This window comes from Alligator sinensis, unplaced genomic scaffold (assembly GCF_000455745.1).
Source record: "Alligator sinensis unplaced genomic scaffold, ASM45574v1 scaffold516_1, whole genome shotgun sequence".
NCBI classification, from domain to species: domain Eukaryota; kingdom Metazoa; phylum Chordata; order Crocodylia; family Alligatoridae; genus Alligator; species Alligator sinensis.
In genome coordinates, this window is record NW_005841957.1 from 2,253,737 (window position 1) to 2,266,322 (window position 12,586).

Sequence of the window (12,586 nt, forward strand, 5' to 3'; positions counted from 1 at the left end):
TGATAGTAAATACAAGTACTATCCTGCTGTGGAGTAAATTAGTTCATTCCAGCCTAATAGGGACACAAGTGTAAATGCCAAAACATTTACCAAGCAGATAATTAGTCTACTGAGTAGTAAACATCTGTAGATGCACCCCGAGTGTAGGAGTGTGGAGGACTTAGGTACTAGGGCTGTGCAAAATTTCAGCAGCCGTTTCATTTCAGAGGTGTTTCAAGCTGTTTCGACACCCAAAACACCAAATCCAAATTGAAACGGAAGGCTCCAAACAGCTCCAAAATTAATCAGAAGGCTCCAAAATGTTTTGGAAATGTTTTGGAGAATTTTGAAGTTTCAGAGCTGAGCTTGCAGGGAAATAAAAACTAAGAAGAAAGAGGAGAAAGGAACTGCTCTGATACTAACATCTAGCTCCCAGTTCAATTCCTCAGCTTGCTGATTGCTTCCCCCAGCTCTCAGATAATTTCCCCAGCTCTTCCTGGGGGGTACAGCCCCCCCCCCCACCATCTGTGCATGGGGTTTCAGCAGGCTGCCACTGCAGGCTGGGGCCAGCAGCAGCTGCTTAGTGCAGCCCACACCAAGTGCCAGGAAGACTGCGGTGCTGCCACTGGCCCTGCCTGCAGCAGCAGCCTGCTCAAACCCAGCAGGCAGATCCAGGGGCCCACAACCCCTGGGAAGAGCTGAAGGAATGATCAGAGAGCTGGGAAATCAAACAGGGAGCTGGGCAATTGAACCGGCGACTGGAGAAGTGAACTGGGGGCTAGGCAATCCCTGCAGCGTGACCTGGCTCCACAGGGAGCAGAGATCTGCAGTGGGATGTCCTCACTGCTGCTGCCCACCCCACACTGCCCTGGATCTCTGCTCCCTTCAGAGCCAGGACACATGGCAGGGACCAGCAAGCTTGCTCGCCACTCTGCACTGCTTCTCTGCTCCGTGACCTGGCGTGACAGGGATCAGAGATCTGTGCAGGGGTCTCCTTGCCTCCACACAGGGCAGTGGCTCTCCCCCAGACAAGACACCCATGGCCCCATCCTGCTCCCCACTGGGGCCCTGCAGCCCCCAGCCCTAAACCCCACCTGGCTGGGTAGGGCTGTGTGAAGCTTCCCTTGCAGCCCATTCAAAACAGATTCAGAGGAGATTCAGTCGAAACAAAACAGGGCAGTGATCCGAAACACTGAAACGAATCACTGTCCTCTGAAATGGCTGAATCCAAAACCAAATCAAAACACGGCCATTTCACACAGCCCTACTAGGTACCTACCAAAGGTGGTCCAGATTGCTTAGTTGCTCAGAAGGAGGTAAGAACACTAAGCATAAGTATGTTTGCTAAGTCAATGAAATTTGCTTCTCTTGCTATATATATTTGCTAACAGCTGAAATGATTCCTCAATATAGATACTCATGTAGTCTATAAAGTGGATTGGCAGTCTTAAGAAAAATCTAATAAAATAAGGTACCATGTATTCTTGCATATTACATTCCTCAAATAAAACATCCACCTTATTTCTGGAAGACAGAATGTAGAAAAAATATTTTTTCTAGACTCATAGAGTAAGTCTTTCTGGAAACAGAGAGTGTCCAAAAAGTGTGGCATCCCAAGAGACAATTTGGATGAAGCAGAAGTAATTAGGCATGACAGAATAGCAACAAGTTTAGGCCCCAAATCCTGCCAAGGACAGTAGCAAGACAGTTACTTTTTTATTATAAATAGTTCTTTATGTAAATTCCTGTAAATAATAAAGTACTGTTTGCAAGTCACAAGCCTCATCAAGTCTGCAGGACTACAGCAGGACTACTGTATGCAGCAATTCACTTGCCTTGAGCCAGCTTAATTGCTACTTCAAGCACAACCTGGAGTACTCAGTCAATAGCTACTGCTCATTTCTTAGTAGCTGTGAGGTGGGTATTACTGGACTCTTCCCCTTCTAATTGGTGGGTCACAGAGAAGCAGTAGCTATTTTGGCAGCCATTATAGCACATCCCCATGCTTTTATCTATCAAATAAAAATTACCTTTACTACTTAAGACACATACCCCAGTTTTGGGCTCCAGTGAAAGTTGCCTGAGTGCCTGGCTGTCCTGGAAACTGAACTCCCAGAATCTCCAGTTGTAACCCAGAGCCAGAAATACCATTTATTATTATTATTATTATTCCCCACACCTGAAAAGAGAACGGTTCTAAGATCAAACAAACAGAAACAGCTTTTCATAGCTGGACAACCAACATAAATTATTTGCAATTTGTTTTAGATTCCTTCTCAGATGTGACCTTTGAAACCAGATGCCTTGTCTTTTTTCTGCAGAGTTAAAGAACCCATCACATCTATAGAAGTAGGGTTGCCTTCCATGTCACAATTTTTCCTTTCCTTTCCTGTTGCTCAGGATCCTGTCAACTAGTTGATTCCAGCTCAGTAGTTGCTTCAGTAAGTATATAGTTGGCAAGTCTACATATTCAATTAATGCAAAACAATAAACTCTGGAGCTTACTGCTCCCAGGACTGCCACACATTGAGCTGGGTCACAGCAGCCCCAGTTGGCAAGAGGCCCAAGGGGGTCAGCAACATGCAACAGAGGGTCTGGCTGCAGCACAAGGGTGCTTCAGTGTGGGGCTAACTGGCAGAGAGCCCTTGCACTGAAGCACCCTCATGCCCCAGCCAGCTGTGTTAATGTCTACATGTATAGTGCTGCAAAGTGAAAAACACCCCAGCAGGATAGCACATGTATTTACAAGTACTACCCTGCTGCAGAGTTTATTAGCTTACTCCAATCGAATTGCTCTGCATGTGTAGATGGCAAGACATTTACTGTGTAGCTAATTAGTTACCTCGAGAGTAAACATCTTGTGTAGACATTCGCAGTTTGAAGAATGCTGTGTTTAAAAGGAATCTCTTCTCCCCCAGATTACTTGGCTTCCTCTATTTCCTCCTTCCCTTCAGTAAACATACAAACTCTTGGCTGGCTGGCCAGTTAGTTCATCAGCCTACTAATATCATATTAATTTTTCTTCCTTCCACCACCCATTCCCTTTCCACCTCCATAGTGATACATTCCAGACAAATTCAAATCACTCATATACAGCTTCATAAAAACTAAGGGTGAATGAAATATCAGGCTTTTTTTAAATGAATGTTTTTTCAACTTGTTAAAAGAAACCTCCAGTGGAATATAAAATAGTTTAATTTTTTTAAACAGCCATATAGGGCCATCATAAATATCACTGCAGTTTTCCCTCCAACAAGTAAAACCAATAACTTTGAATTCAAAAGTGTTTACTTCATGCATGCTCACTAGAAGTTAATTACAGTTACAAAGACAGCTTATCGATAGTATAGATTTAGGAGTCCAATTAATTTAAAATTTTGCAAAACATTTCATACAGTAAATGTCCATCTCTCTAAAATAAATACCATTGTGGGGAGCACACTGTGAAAGGTTTTCTAATGGATTTCCAATTATCCAGTCTGAAAGACCCAATAATGTCATCTCTTGAGATATATTAAAATTATAGTCTAACTAGAAGAATTAGAACTTAGTGTAACAAATACCACTATGTAGTTCATGGATGAAATTCAACTCAGATAGAAACCCATTAACAGTTATGTCTACTTATAGGAAGTCCAAACTTTTTCCTAGATCTTTAAAACTGTACTTGTCATTAACTGTGCTTAAACACTGCCTTTTTCCCCTCACTTTGGTTTAGATTTGAGAAACTGAGGAAATGTTAAAAATCTGAAAAGGTCTTATTAGGGCACTCAGAGGAAAAGACCCTAGATCAAGTTTTTGTTCAAGCATTGAATTATACATCATACTAGTGTGGCAGGCTTGCTGGTGGCAGCCCAGCTTGCCAGTTTGAGCCAGATGGATCAGGCTGATTGATGGGAGAATACTCTTCCCTGCCAATCAAAAGAGGAAGAAAGAGAAGCTTGCCCTGCTCTGACCTGGCAAGGACCTAAGAGGGAACTAACCCTTCAGACTTCCCATTAGTCCATTCCCAATCTGGGGGCAAAGCCTCCAGAAAGAATAAAAGCCCATGTGCTGAGCACATGGGCACCTTCAATGAGGGACAACGAAGAGGGCTGCAGAATAGCTGGTGGAACTGACCAGCACAGGCAGTGCAGTTGCCCCAGAAGTACCCAGAAGATGCTTCTGCTGAGCAGGAGCAGGAAGTGGCTGCATCCCAGTCTTGCTGTGGAGCGAGTGGCTGCGTCAGTGCACAGATTGGTGCACATAGGTTTGGGAAGCAGATAGGACCTCAGCAGCTGCATGAGGCAGTGCGGGTCCCCAACCCTGCATGAGGCAGGAGCCCTCACTACATGGGTCAGTGCACAGGGCTGGAGAGGGTCCAGAGAGTGGATGAGACCTTGGCAGCTGCACGAGGCAGCATGGGTCCACAAACCCTGCACAAGGCAGCAGCCCCTTGGTACAAGGCAGGAGTCCCTCAGTGCACAGGGATGAAGAATGAAGGGACCCCCACGGCTCCATGAGGCAGCATGGGTTCCCATCCCTGACAGAGGCAGGGGCCCCTAGGTGCATAGAGTGGTGCATGAGGCTGGAAGAGTTGAAGGGACTCCAGGACAGCATGAGGAAGCTTGGGTCCCTGACCCTGTGAGCAGCAGGATCTCCCAATGCACAGATCAGTGTACAGAGAGTCAGGGAGCAGACAGGACCTCGGCAGCTACACGAGGCAATGTGGGTCCCCAACCCTGCATGAGGCACAGGTTGGTGCACAGGGATGGAGAGCTGAAGGGACCTTGGGACTGCACAAGGCAGCTCAGGTCCCCGATCCTGTGAGCAGCAGAGGTCCCATGGATTGGTGCATGGAGCCAAGGAAGAGCTGAAGGGGCTTCACAGCTGCACGAGGCAGTGTGGGTCCCTGACCCTGCAAGCGGCAGAAGTCCCATGGTGCATGGATTGGTGCACAGGGCTTGGAAAGAGCCGAAGAAAACCCAGCTGCTGCACAAGACAGCACAGGCCCATGTTTCCACCAGTGGCAGAGGCCCCGGGGCACTGGAGGGTGCACGGAGGATCCGGGAGAGTGGGCAGGCCCTGGTAGCTGCACGAGGCAGCTCGGGTCTTTCCACTGTGAACAGCAACTGAATGAAGCCACAGCCCTAACAAGGGAGGAGCTTTGACCAGCCCCACCCTCAAAGAAGACAGAGATGAGCCAAGGCCCACTGGAGGGCTAAGGAGCCATGAGTGCCCAGGTAGGGGGGTCCCCACAGGGGGCAGGCCAAGGTCTCCACAGGGGAGGAGGGGCCTCAGTATCTAGGGGAGGTTTCGTGCCTCAAATGTCTACCTCGTCACTGGGACTAGCAGTGGTTAACATTGTCCTTTAGGGGTTACCTGTTTCCCCATTGTATTACTTCTCTTTGCATCATGATTATTGTGCATTGTTGGTGATGGATGTAACTGTTAAGGTTCATGTAAACATTTAAGGTTGCCCTGAGTCCATATATATGCAGGCTAAGCCATAGGTTTTATTTTCACTGTGAATTTATTTAATTTGATATTGTATCATCAGATGTTTATGTATTGCTTTGTTTTCTCTGTTAACTGGTCCACTGCTAAAATGTTGTGGAGAGCCTGGTGATTTTTGCTTTGGATTCAAGCGGTTGCTATGCATATGTGGGGGTTTGTGTTGTAACCTTGTTTATGCATGCGCTAACCATTGTTTATTTATCGTTGTGTCCTATTTAGTAAACCACTACTTAATCTGGTGCCTGCAGGGCCTGGGAATGTAGGGGCTATACCCTAATAAGATCACTGGGAGTCAAGGTTTATGGCAATAAAGCACCTTTGTCTGTCATAACCACTTCGTTTCTGCCCGTGTATATGAGTAATAAGATTTACTGCTTTAGTAACATATGTTTACTAAGTTTATTGGTCCTGTAAATAAAGTTCTGTAAATAGTTAAATCTTACTGGGTAACCACATTATCTGCTCTGCTCTGCAGGGGAGCACGGTGAATTGGCCTAGGCTAACCAGCTATGCTTTCATGGCACACACACACATACCTCCAAACATCCCTTCCATTGCAGAACGGGTACCAACCATGTACTACCTGAGTTACACTAGTAACCATGAACGACATGTGCCCCTGGAGGCTGGGGGGACATGGTGACCACCCACAGGTGGTGGCAGGCGCGTGGTGGTGGGGAGCATGGAACTCCCACAAGTGGCAATGGCAGTGGTGGCAGCGGGGCAGGGGGTGGTGAGTGCTGACCAGTGGTCAGCAACCACCTGCAGACACCAGCGGTGGTGTCAGCAGAAAGAGGAGGGGGCGTGGTGAGTGGCGATTGCCCACAGGCATTGCCGGCAGTGTCAGTGGTGCATCTGTCAGGGGGTGTAACACCAATCTCAAGGGATGCACGTGCACCCGCATTCACCCCCTATGCGTCGCCAAGGCTAGTAACTGTAAAGCATGAAATAACAATAGAACTCTAGAATCCAAGAGCAGGAAAGACTTCTTTAGTCCTTTGGAATATGCTCTGGCAATCTCAGTATTGTCTTTAATGGACATCTGCTACTTATCCACTTAAATATTATAAAACTAAGTTCATAATGACCTATATTAAATGCCAGAGTCTTCCAGGTTTCTTTTAAAACTAAGTAGCAATTACTTTCATGTCCTGACTACCTGGCATATATGAACTGATTTTAAATCATTCATAGAGTAGGGTTGGAAGGAACTTTGTAGATCATCAAGTCCGACCCCCTGCCCTGAGCAGGAGAGAAAAACCAGGCTCAAACGACCCCAGTTTTTCTCTCCTGCCCAGGGCAGGGGGTCGAACTTGATGATCTACAAGGTCCCTTCCAACCCTACTTTTATGAATTACTTAAGATAAGTATTTGTAGTATTGCCAAGTTACTCTTTATTTATTTGGTGTCATAGTAGTCCCCATATATTTCTTGTCCTGGTGTCTGAACATCTTTCTCCAAGAACCACTGAAAACAAAGCTTCAGATACTAAAAATTTTACATCATCCAAGAAGTACATATACCTGTATCAGCTTCCAAAGCTCCATGTCCCTAGAGCTGAGCATGGGCACAAGACTTGGCAATGGACAATCATATAGACCACATCCAGCTGAGCAAGCAAATGCCTGGTGCAGTTTGAGATGCTGAAGAAGGCATGCTAGGAATGAAAAAATGAAAATATGCAGTGCAGACTCTAGGTCTGATAGAGCCCTACCACATCCCCACTGCACTGTACCACACCCCAGCACCACACCCCAGCTACTACAGTCCCATTGTGGCCAGCTGCCCAGCCTGCCACCAGACCATGGCTGGGGGACAGCTGAGGAAGGGGGCCTGCACTGTCTGTGGGCCCTTCGCCCACCCCCACTGCCAGTGCCTAAGGGAGCCTCACTTGCCTCAGCTGCCACAACAGGCCAGCCCTCTGCCTTCGCCTTCACCTGAAACAAACTTTAGGTGGCTGCCCTGGATAGCTGCAACTGCTGCTGCTGCCTCCTGTGCTGCCACTGCTTCCCCTCAGGAGAGTGGAGTGGGGAGGGGAATTCCCTGAGGCACTGCCTTGCAGGCCCTTCCCCGCACTGCACCTGAACTGGATTACTTCTTAATTGACTGTTTGCTCCTGCACTCCCTCACAGCTGCCATACTTCATCTGATCCTGTGCCGTATTTCCTGCCTGATGCCCTGCTGCTAAGTGCTTGGCTGGAGGTCTGAGGGGATCCTGGAATGATCTTCAATGAATGGAGTTCCTCCACTACTCCAGCCATCCTTTACTTCTGCCTCAGCAGCCTCCCCTGTATGTTTTACCCTTGTGTGGTAAGTCCTGCGGTCCATTCCCTCTGCTCTGGTGTTTGTTGTATGGCTGAGTAAGCCAGATCAAGTCTCCCCAGCCCTTGTTTGTGTCCCTCTCCCCCACCTTCCCTGGGCATAGCCTACCCAGTTTCCTGTGGGGTTATAGCTCTGTGAGCTTCAGCCCCCTTACTGTCTCCCCTCATCCCACAGTCCCAGCCTGCCCCTATTGGATTCACTGGCGCTTTTGTGTTTGGTATCACTCTCCCTTATATTAAGCAATGGCAGGACAGGAGCCTTCTGGGGGGCAGACCCCCACAGAACTTCCTGTAGCCCATGCGGTAGGGGCAGATTCCAGCCAGGCCCCTGAGAGGGTATATGCCCCTACAGCTCCCACCCTGGGGGCAGAGTCCAATTGACCCCCTCTGGGGGTAGGCAAGCCTCTAACCCCTCTTTAGGATCAAACAGGACTCTAACAGGGAGCCAGTGGGGTCAGGAGATCTCCTGCCACCAGGCCTCCCCCCAGAGGGGCTCCCAACTCCCCCCCACCCAATCATCATGGATGTAAGGCAAGGGCAATGGGAAGGGCTCCTCTTTGGCCTCCTCCACAACTGGGGGTGGGAAAGGCAAGGGCCCCACCCCCAAGACCAAGACCACTGGTGCCTGAGGGAACCAGATGCACTACATCAGGCAGAACACCCACTCAGCCTGTCCCTGACCCTAGCTTTGGCCCCACCAAGACAGTCCACCACTGAGGGAGTCACAGCTATGCTCAGGTGGTTGTGGGGCAACCTGCAGCTACAGGCCCTGGACCCTCTACTGCCAGCCCTTCCAGCTCAGGAGGTGAGGCCCCCAGTCTGGCACTTACCTGCAGGCATGGGGTAAAGTGCCAACTACCTGAGCAGGAGAACCTGCACTTTTAGACCTGGGTGCAGGCCCTGGGTCAGGTGGTGGGGGGCCCCCAAGATCATGGTGGCCTCCCGCTTTTATGGCAAGGGGATTTTTTTGCCTTGCCTCAGAGGCTGCTGCAGTGGACATGGGGCTCATGGTGGAAGGCAAATATGCCCCCCTTGAGCCCCTAGAAAAGCTGGGGACCTGGGTGGTCCTTGGCTCCATCCCACCCTGTATTCCCAACTGGACCCTTCTCCCCCTGCTCCAAACCCTGGGTAGGGTTATCTCCTTGATGGCAGCCCTCCCGCTGCGGTGCTAAGACCCCGGCCTCTGCCATGTACGCTCTTTCTGCCACCAGATCATGATCTGGCTGGTGGTGGGAATGCAGCTGGAGGCCGAGGGATGCCTCATGATTCCCTTTCAGGGGGCCTGAGTGAGGGGATTTTTATATGCTGGTACTTGTGATGCTTCTAGTGCCACACCCCAGGGCATTTGTGTCACTAGTGCTCTATGGGCCAGGCAGGAAGACATCCACAGGTCCCACTAGAGAAAGAGGTGCCCCTGCCACTAGAGCCCCTCCCTCCTTGGGGGCCCCCCTGGCACCCCAGCTACAACACCCAGCCTCCCTGTGAGCTTGGGGGACTCCACCCCTCAACCAAGTTTGGCAGGGTCCCAGGGAGTAAGCAGCCAAGGAGAGAGAGGGAGGAGGGCCCCCCTCCCCAGCCATGTGGCACCGCAAACACGCCTGCAGCACCACATACTGCATGTTCAGTTGTTCTCTGTGCTGCAATGGAACTGTGTGGAGGGTTTTTTACGACCCCCTGGGTCCAGGACCCCCAGGTAAGGTTTTTGGGGTTAGCCCAGTGCTGGCTCCAGCCTCCCCTACTGCCCCTGGGGTAACTTACTGAGTGCCAAAGTGTGCATGGCATGGGTGTTCCCCAGGGACAAGTAGCAGCGGTGCAAGGTGCACCACTGCTAGTTGTCCCCAGGGAACCAAACATCCACACCACATGTAGACATGGCCTTAGAGCAAATGAAAATGGTGTCCCACAAATCCATGTTTGAAATTAGGTGGATAACAGGTGGACAAAGGCTTGTTGTGAGATGTATCACTAAATAAATTGCTTTATTTCTTTTATCATCAGGATGCTATGGTTGCTGGAAGTCTGGAAGTTTTTATTTGCAGTTGCGACCTTTAGGAATCGGGACCAGTGTCTTAAACTTTACATCATAAGAATCTAAGGTTCTTTTCTTGATGTCTGATAAGTAGTTCTTAAATTTTAAAAAGCATCTTTCCCCTTCCTACACTCTGTTTTTGATATACTTCAAATGACATAACACTCATTTTTCCAAGGATTAAATATATTAATTGTTTAATGTAGTCCTAATTACAATGCAAGGAATTACAGGGAAACATGTTCTGATGCTTTTAAGAGAAAATGTTAATCTATACATATGCATATATGGCTGTCATCATACTGAGTTCTTCAAATAGTATTGTTCTGCCAGTCTCAGATCTAGAATTTTGAGGCTGATTTAGTAATTGTGTTAGTGACAGTGATTAATGATAAGCTACTGATAGTGTTTCATTTCTTTGGGGCTGGCATAATTGCTCTCAAGTTCTCTGTGTCTGCAGAGAGCTTGTGAGTGGCTGCATGCTGGGTTTGGGGCATATAAGAGAACAGGAGGCCAGGGCATATTCAAAAACAGCCTTTCCTGTAAAGGCTAATAGTCTGGTGTAGGTTCCACAGATTGTTTATATTGTTGCCTTTTTTTAGTTTGTGATGAAATATCAAGTATTGTGCACAGCTCAAAAATACATGTGAACTACATTTCATAGGACCTGGGAATAAAAGCAACAGTGCTGTTGGCTAACTATAGTTATCTTACAGATATGTTTAGAGATGCCCAAAGCCAAGTCAGATCAAAGCTCCATTATGCCTAGTGCTATACACATGGATAGCAAAGAAAGGTAGCTAGCATTGAAGCTAGGCAGAAGACACAGTAGAAGTGCATGTGATGGACTAAATGTATAGCAAGGAGTGGTATATAATTTGATGTGTGATACTGGGCATTGAACTTCATTTTTAGTTTATTTCCCTACCTGTTAAATGGCTAGAAGTTGCAATATTACCCACATTCATAAAGCACTTTTGGTGTGGCTTAAAAATTCTGTGCTGCATAAATGTCCATTATATATCGGACACTGTAATATATGGAGGCTGTTTTTTGTTTGTTTCATGGATATCGGCCAGTTTCTGAAGCTTATGAGAATTCTAAGCGGATCTCTTATTTGTAAACCAATACTAAACTAAAGAGCAGAATAATACCTTTCAAAGTACTGCACTGCTGATTTCTTTCTAAATTAACCTCAATGACATGAGTTTGTTCCGGATATTCTAACACTGAGGAAACCAAGCTTATTCTTGAGCTTGTAGGCAAGAAACCTGGGGGAGGCCAGGTGCACTGGGGGTTGAGCCTTTGTTGCATACACTTCATGCAGATCTATTATCTAGCCACAGTCATGTGAGGTGTCTCCCTTGAATATGAAATAGTACTCTAGATTGTGTTGGCAATGTCTGGCTACTTCTCCCTGTATTTACAGACTAATATTTTGTGCTGTTTGATACAAGCTGGTGAAAAGGAAGTGTGCTGTGTTTCAGACCAGCTGTAATAAGAAATTGTCAGGTAAATAGATCATCTCTCCACATTATGGTAATGAAGGTTATAAGTGAATTTAGCTGACTGTTTGCTTTAATGTGCTCTTAACATAATTGTGCTATAAGTGTTTCTTATTTCATTAATCTCAATTCCAAAGTGTCCATTTCATCATATATTCTTCTCTACCACTTTTTCTTCCCCTCATGGAAGGCTTACTTTACTTGCAGAGACCAACTAAATTGTTTCTGCTGTAGTTGGTTACACTTGGCTGACTTCTTCAAGTGTCAAATTAGTTAATGGAGTCCAGTAGACTTTATTTACTGATTCCCTTTTCCTTTACACTGTAGCAGTAAATTAAAATGTCAAATGTCGGTCAATGGAAAATAACCATTTTATCAGATGGGGAAGCTGTGGTATCATCATGACATAAAATAGGGGTGTCCACAAGGACCCCCAAAATCTAATTGGTGATACTAATGATTAGACTGCCTCGTCTATTGGATAATGTTTTGATGTGGCTTCTTACTCCTGTTGTCAGCAATTTCTTTGTTTATCTGGCTTTTAAATTGAAAAATTTGATTGGGATTTACTAGTGTGTTAGATTTGTAGGTAAAGAAAATTTAAAAGGCAGAGCAGTGCCTTAGCTACTGAATGCTGAGGCCCAGGACTGTGTGTGCTTGCTATCACTCTTTTATCTTTACCTTAGGATAGAATCTCAGAAAATCTTTCAAAGATAAACAAATATGTGATCTCTGGAAAAGGTTGCAAGAGTAGCTGATCAATAGGGAGTAAGCTACCATGCACAGCAAAATACAAAACTTCTCTTTTTAAAGACATTTTTATTCATGATAGGCAAATGTATAGATTTTGATTTTAGTTGAATTTCACAACTGAAATTTTTACACATGACAAAGCAATGCTTTCTAATTTTTGTCCTCGGAAAAGGAAATGGAAAAGGTCTGGCTCCAACAAGACTTTTGGTTATGGTTATGCAAATAAAGACAGTGATTAACAGCCTAAAGGTGAACATGGAAATGTATTCTCCTCACTCTAGGGTGTATGACTGAAAATTGAGAGTTTTGAGGTCACAGCAATGATTTTTTTTGTTTTGTTTTGTTTTTTGTAATAGTTGACAAGGCTGCAACTGAACTCCAACTAGCTACAAGTATCAAGGACAATAAAAAGTCCTTTTTTTAGATATGTGGGCAGCTGGAGGAAAAGTAAGGGCAACATTGGACCCCTGCTAAACCAGATGGGACAACTGACAACCGATGCC

General features: G+C 46.6%; 1 long non-coding RNA gene across 1 annotated transcript; it reads left to right on the forward strand.

Moving 5' to 3' along the window:
• The first annotated feature begins 7,757 nt into the window (after window positions 1-7,757).
• Window positions 7,758-11,319, forward strand: LOC102379666. The gene is made up of 3 exons (XR_323444.1): window positions 7,758-7,785; window positions 9,795-9,892; window positions 11,255-11,319. It is a non-coding gene; the product is annotated as an uncharacterized LOC102379666 (long non-coding RNA).
• The last annotated feature ends 1,267 nt before the right edge of the window (window positions 11,320-12,586 follow it).